Raw genomic sequence first — 7697 nt, 5'->3', positions numbered from 1 at the left:
TGGGTTCAGTGATTTTCAGGAGTGAAGATATTATCAATTGTAAAATTCTGAGATTGTAGGTAAATAGATTGGGACATTTTCACTAGTATATATGTAGTTTACCTCCTAATAAACATGCAGAGAGAACTTATGATTGCATTCCAGCATCTGGAAGGTTTTATTAATATACCTAAATAATAGCTCATAGCATTTCAAGAGACAGGAAATCAATTTTAGAGGATGTCACATTAAACTTTTCATCCATTACGCTTCACTTTCTAGTAGATTTTACAATATTATTCAATATAATAAATATAAGTTACTAAGAGACAATGATTTTGGAGAATGCGCAAAACTATCTAAAGTTTGTTTTATTTGGGGGGGTTAGAGCATCTGTTTCAACGGACATTGCTTTGAAAATTGCATGAAACTTTGAAATGATAAATGTTTACAATTTGCATCCACATTGTTACTGACACAATAGCCTGTTAAATCCCTTGCCATGAATATGAACAGACTGCAGGCCATCCACATTATTTACCAAGGGGGAAACAGACATTATTCACAAATTTTAATTGCTCCTTTGGCACCAACAGTTTGAAAATGAAACATAAAAATGTAGCCTTGGGGAGGTTTTGCTGTGCAATGATTTTAGTGCAGACTTGACCATAGGGACCAATGCCTCTGTCACAGTTACACAGGGACCTGAATAAAATAAGTGAATAGTCTCAACCCAGGTCCTAGTGGACAGTTGGCATATTTCAAAACTCATTCTGTCCACTGTAAACAACTGCTACACATGACCCAAAATAAAGAAGTCAGAGATTGGATTGATAGAGAAAGTGTATTTCCTGTTCATCCTTAAGAGGAGTTTTTCCTGGTCAAAGTTCAAATACTCTGCTAAAACCTGGAAGAAGAAATGCTTCTGTAGTCTCCTTACCTAGAGAAATTAACTCTCTAGTACTGTGAAATGAGCATCAAATTTGCTTCTAAAAGTTAAATTATTATAAAATACAATTTTGAGAAAAATTTTAATAAAAAAATAACTTTATAGAAAAAAAGGAAAAAATTGAAAGTATTAGGATTTTTTTCCCAACTAGGAGTCATGCATGTTCCCTCTGGGATCAGCGTCCTGAGGGAGAATGTTTAGCAGAGAGATTTACAGTTAAGCACTAAGAGGAACCAGCAATAGCCTGCCTAGCAAATGAGGTTACTCTTTCTCCCTAAAGCTAACACTTAAAAGAGGGTTGAAAAGCTGAAGAGGAGGACTGCCAGTAGGAATCATGAGAAACACGAAATCAGAGAAGAAGTCTTTGGATTCAAGCCGCAACAGAGGCCACCAAAGGATATGAGACCCTAGAAACATTTACCCCAGTCTTGCTCTGCCCACAGCAGTCCCTCCTGATGGCATCGCCATGATCCCCGTTGCTTGGGTCAAAATCTTGGAGTTAGCTGCCACTGTCTTCAAAAATATGTCCCCAATCCTACAGTTCTCTATGACTCTGTTCCTATTCATGCCTCCTACAGTAAAGACTATCAACACCTTTGAAAATAGCACTTCTTTGCTTAAAACCCAGCAATGGCTTCTCATTTCACATTAAAACTTAAGTCTATAAAACAGTCTACAAAGCTCTGCCTGATCTGCTCCTAACTCAGACCTTTGCTCTGGATGTGATCATCTTCCTGGAATGTGCTGTCCCCAGATTTCCACTTGGCTAACTCTTTAACCTCCAAGTCTTTGCTCAGACATCACCTTCTCAATTGGCCTACCCTGACCACCCTATATGAAACTGCCCTGCACCCCAGCCCCTGTAGTCCATACCCTCCTTACCCTATTCCACTCTTGCGTCTTTTCATAGCATCATCACCTAAATCCCAAATAATTTACTTATGTATTACATTTGGTGTTTTTTTCTTGTCTCCCTGAGAGAATGTATAAGTTCCACAGCAGCAGCAGAGATCTTTCTTTTGTTCACTAATGTATTCCAGATACTGAGAATAATGCCTGGGACAGAGTAAAAGCTTAAAAATTGTCTATTAAATAAATGAATAATTGAATGAATGAATCCATATTTTATTTGTGAAGCAACTGAGGCACAACAAGATAAGTGATTTGTCAAGCTGAAAAGTAGCAAACTCCCCTTTGTTGGGTACAAGTTTCCAACAAGACATTCTGTGGAGTAGAACTTAGTGGTAGAGGGGGGAGGGTACAGCTCAGTGGTAGAGCGCATGCTTAGCATGCATGAGGTCCTGGGTTCAATCCCCTGTACCTTCTCCAAAAATAGATAAACAGATAAACCTAATTACCTCCCCTCATACACAAATAAAACATAAAGAAAAAAGAACTTAGTGGTAGAAATGCTGATTTCTGAACTGATGAATCTTAGAAGTTAGAAAAGCCACCATTTCAGAAAGATTAAATTTTAAAGACAGGCAGATAATCAGAAATGGAGACTATAGGAGAGTAAAGAATCCTGTCATGTTGATGTCATCCAAAATAAGGGCAGAAATTTAAGAAAAAGAATGTAATTACTTACTGTGTTTATTAATCAAACTTCTTTACATAGTTTATTATTTATTAAACAGAAACTTAAAATGTATTCAAATCATGTTGTTTATTTGCAATGTATTACCAGATTTTGTTTTTAATTTATAAAGACATTTTCTATAGCTTCTGTATCAGTATTTACTTATTCCAGATTCATTCCATTATTTTTCTCTTTCCCTGTTTTCTACAACTTGAACTTCATTTTCCTTTTTAGTTTTTCTAGTTTTACTTCTTTTAATAAATTTTTGCTGTTTTATATATTTTACGTGGTATATGCCATAGCTTATTCTTCTGGTTCCATGGGCTTAAATCTTTACTTAGCCAATTAGATTTTTTTCTACCTTTCTCAACCTTTTGCTGCCTATATTTTGCTATCTTGACTGTCCTTTTCTGTGATAACTACTCCTTTACATTGAGCTGTTTAGAAGCTCATACAGCTTTATTAGAACTTCTTATTAGAAGTTCCATATAACTTGCAGATCAATTCTGCTGATTTTTCTCCTTTTATTTTGAAACTTGAAATTTTTTAACTGAAATTGCCTTCCGCTTTTTGTTTATATTTATAATTCCATGTAAGTAAATATTTCCTTTGCAATCTGTGTATCTTTTATCTCTTTTTCTTGCTTTATTCTCCTGGTTAAAACTCCTAGTACTACATCAAATAAGAATAGTCATAGTGGACATCCTTGCCTTGTTCTTGATTTTAGGGAAACGTACTTAGTCTTTTATCATTAATTGTAATATTAGCTAAAGCTTTTTGTAGATTTCATCAAGGTAAGGAAGTTCCCCTCTATCCTTCATTTTCTTTCTTTTTTTTTTAATTCAGTTTTATGCATTTATTTTTTTAAATGGAGGTACTGGGGATTGAACTCAGGACCTCGTGTATGCTAAGCATGCGCTCTACCAATGAGCTATTAACCTCCCCCCTTATCCTTTGTTTTCTGAGAGATTTTTTTTATCATGAATGGGTACTGGATTTTGTGACAGGTTTTTTCTGCATCAATTGATAGGATAACATGATTTTTCTTCTTTAGACTGGTGATATACTGGCTCTTTAAGATATGATTAACATATAATTCCCCCATTTAAAGCATATAATTCCATGATTTTTAACACATTTACAAGGTTTTGAACCATAACCACTAATTCCAGAACATTTTAATTACTCCAAAAGTCAACTCCATACTCTTCAGCAGTCAATCCTTTTCTCCTTACCCCCTAGTGTCTAGCAGCTGCTAATCTGCTTGCTGATTTTATGTATTTCCCTATTCCAGATATTCAGATAAAAAGAATTATACAATATATGGTCTTTTGTGACTGAATTCTTTAATTTTGCATAGTGTTCATCTGTGTTGTAGCATATCTCAGTACTTTATTCTTTTTATGGGTGAATAATATTCCATTGTATGGACATACCACATTTTGTTTATCCAGCCATCAGTTGATAATATTTGGGTTGTTTCCATTATTTGGCCATTATGAATAATGCTGCAATAAATATGTGTGAACATATGTTTACCATCGAAGGATTTTTAAATATTGGAACAGCATTAAATATATAAAAGAAATGCCACTTGGTGGTGGTGTATGATTCTTATTATGTGTTGCCAGATTTGATTTGATAATGTTTTGTAGAGATTTCTGTGTCTATGTTCATGAGAGATTTTGTCTGTAGTTTTGTTTTCTTTGTATTGTCTTTGTTTGGTTTTAGCATCCATACTGGCCTCATAAAGTGACTGCAAAGTATTCCCTCCTCTTCTGTTGTCTGGAAAACATTGCATAACATTGGTCTTATGTCCCTCTTTATATTTAGTAGAAGTCTCCAGTGAAACCGTCAGAGATGGCTTCTTTTTCACAGCTTTTCCTTTCTTTATCATCCATTCAATTTCCTTAATCATTATAGGACTATTCAGATTGCCTTGGTTGAATTTTGGTAGTTTGTGGGTTTTGAGGAATTAATTGGTCTACTTCTTCCAAGCTGTCAAATTTATAAACATAAAGTTGTTTGTAGTATTCTTCTTTTATCCTTTTAATGGTTGCAGCATCTGCAGTGGTATTATCTGTTTCATTGCTGATACTAGTGATTTGTGTCTTCTCTCTTATATTTGTCAGTCCTGCTAAAGGTTTATCAATTTTACTGATTTGGGGGGGGGGGGGAGAATCAGTTTCTTGTATTGATTTTCTCTGCTGTTTTCCTGTTTTCAATATCAATGATTTCTGCTGTTTATTAGTTCCTTTGGCTTTATTTTGCTCTTCTCTATTTTTTTTTTTTGAGGTAGGAAGTTAGATTATTGATTTGAGACCTTTCCTTATTTCTTATATTAAGCATTTAGTGTCATATATTACTCTCTCAGCTCTGCTTTAGCTGTGTCCCACAAATTTTGGTATATTTTCATTTTAATTCAGTTCAATTATTATTTTTTTATTTCCCTTGAGACTTCCTCATTGACCCATGAATTGTTTAGAAGTATACTGTAAAATTTCCAGGTATTTAGATATTTTCTTGTTTTCTTTCTGTTATTGATTTCTAGTTTGATTCTATTATGGCTAGAGAGCAAACTATATATGATTTCAATTCTTCTAAATCTGCTGAAGTTGGTTTCACAGCTCAGGATGTATGTGAATTCTATGTATGTGAATGTTGCATGGGGACTTGAAAAGAGTGTGTATTCTGTTGTTGTACAGAGCTATCTATAAATATCACTTAGATCCTACTGGCTGATGGTATTACTCAGTCCTATATTTTTGCTGATTTTCTGTCTAACAGTTCTATCAATTGCTGGAAAGGGATGTTGAAGGCCCCAACTGTGACTGTAAATTTGTCTATTTCTCCTTCCAGCTTTAACAGGGTTTTTTTGTTTTTGTTTATTCATTTATTTTCCATGTATTTTGAGGCTCAGGACATACACATTTAGGACTGCAATGCCATCTTAGTGGATTGATCCTCATGTAAATAAATATTAGCAGGCTCTGTGCTACAAAGTGGGATAGTCCCAGGAAGTTTGTGATCAGAGCAAATGAGTAGTTCAAACTAAATATCATAAGTGTGCAAAACATTTATATGTTTTTGTATTTTTTTTCTTAAATAGATTTTAATCAGTTTTAGGTTCACAGCAAAATTGAGCAGGAAGTACAAAGAGTTCCATATATGTCCTGGCTTCACACAGCATAGCCTCCCCCACCATCAACAACCTGTACCAGAACTGGACACTTGTTACAGTCTACAACCTACACTGATACATCATTTATCACCCACAGCCAGTAGTTTACATTAGGGTTCTCTGTTAGTCCTGTATGAGTCTTGAGAAAAGCATTATGACATGTAACCCCCATTATTGTTATTTACAGGATATTTCACTGCCTTAAAAGTCCTCTGTGCTCCACCTATTTATCCCTCCTTCCCCTGAACCCTTTAACCTCTGATCATCGTACTGTTTCCTTACAAACCAGAGGTTTTTAACCCAGCATTTTATACTGGTTAAGATACAGTTAACTGCTGAAACAAATGTACACAAAAATACATAATACTTCAAACTCAATAAAAATATTTTTCTTTCACATGAAGTCTAAAACATCTGTATTGGAGGGCACCTTTCCTCCGTGTGATGATGCTCCTTGCATCTTGTGGCTGTGCCATTTTTAACATAGAGTCATCATACTCTTCTGCATCACAAATGGGAAAAGAATGTGGCAGATAACATGTGAAGGATTTTTAAGGGTTAGATCTGTAATTGGTGCACACCTGGTAAAACTCCCTCTACGGCTGCTTCCAATTGCAATAGAGTCCACCAGGAAAAGTAGTCTGGCTGTGTGCTCAGGAAGAAGAGTAAATGGGTTAGTGAACGTCTAGCCAGTCTGAGTCACAGGTCTGTGGAACCCAAAGAGATCCATGGTAGACTTTAAAGGGGCTGTTTAAGTATTTGGAAGATATATGCAAAATGTGGCCTTCATGGGCATGTTCCTTGGGAAAGGCAGGAAGTGGGGGAAGACTCCTCCTTGATTGTATTGATTAGGAAAATATGTTGAAAGAAGTCGAATTTAAGCTGAGGCCTTAAAATAGGAAGAGATAGAATGGGGACAGAGGTGAGGGCGATCAGGGCAGAAAAACAGCACAAGCAATGGGAGATCACAAGGCATGTTTGAAAAATGGTCAAAAGCTCAGAAGAGCTAAAGTATTGAGTTTATTTGGAAGAATATTCAATTAATGGCTCAGCAGGTACATACTGGCCATTCCTAGGTGCCAGGGACTAGAGTAGGCATTGGCTTTATCAGGATAAAAACAGAGGAAGAGGGACAATTAAAGGAGGTATGCAGAGTGTGGCTAGGGACATGCAGGACACGACTGGAGCCTACTCCAGGGCTACCTAACCTTACCTAGAGGAAGTGAGCCTAGAGGAGGAGATAGATGAGCTGAATTCTGAAAGACAAGTAGGAGTTAGCTGAGCAGGCAGGGGCGAGCCATATTCCAGGCCTGGAGGCATGACAGGAGTACGCAGAACACAGGAATGGCTGCTAGAAGGTCTCTATGGCCGAGGCCAAGAATGCAAGAGGAAGAATGGATGAAATGAGGCTAAAGAGGTAAACGGGGCGCAGATGCAGAGGACCTTATAAGTAATGTTAAGGAATTGGGATGTTATGCTAAGGACAACAACAAACATTTGAAGCAGGGAAGTGGAAGGAGTAAGCTTGAATTAAAGCCATTCCAGCTGCAGCATGGAAAATGAATTGGAGGAAAGCAAGACCAGATGCAAGACTCTTGTTTGGGGGCGATATTCTAATAGCTCATGGTCTAAATGATCGTCGCCTCGACCATGGTAATGGTGGTAAAGATGGAGAAAGACAGACAGATTTGAGAGCTGAGAGGTATGAGCCGCGGGGTTTGGCCTTTGCTGACTGGGGAGGTTGAAGGAGAAATCAAGAACGGCTACTGGGCTCACGCTCAGAGGAACTTAGCAGTGGTGATACCAGATGGTGGTGCTATTTAATACTAGGCTAAAAAGCAAATGTGAACTGGGATTTCAGTTTGGGAAGCTGAGCTTGAACTGAGGTTCAATTTTAATTGCCAAGTGGAGACATCCATAAAGCAGTGGGGTTCATGGTTCTGGCACACAATGGAGAGATGAGGAATGACAATCTAGATCTGGGAATTGTCAACAAGGGAACAGGAATC

The sequence above is a fragment of the Camelus dromedarius genome, chromosome 28, assembly GCF_036321535.1.
Source record: "Camelus dromedarius isolate mCamDro1 chromosome 28, mCamDro1.pat, whole genome shotgun sequence".
Lineage (NCBI taxonomy): Eukaryota > Metazoa > Chordata > Mammalia > Artiodactyla > Camelidae > Camelus > Camelus dromedarius.
This window is presented reverse-complemented; position numbering follows the sequence as displayed.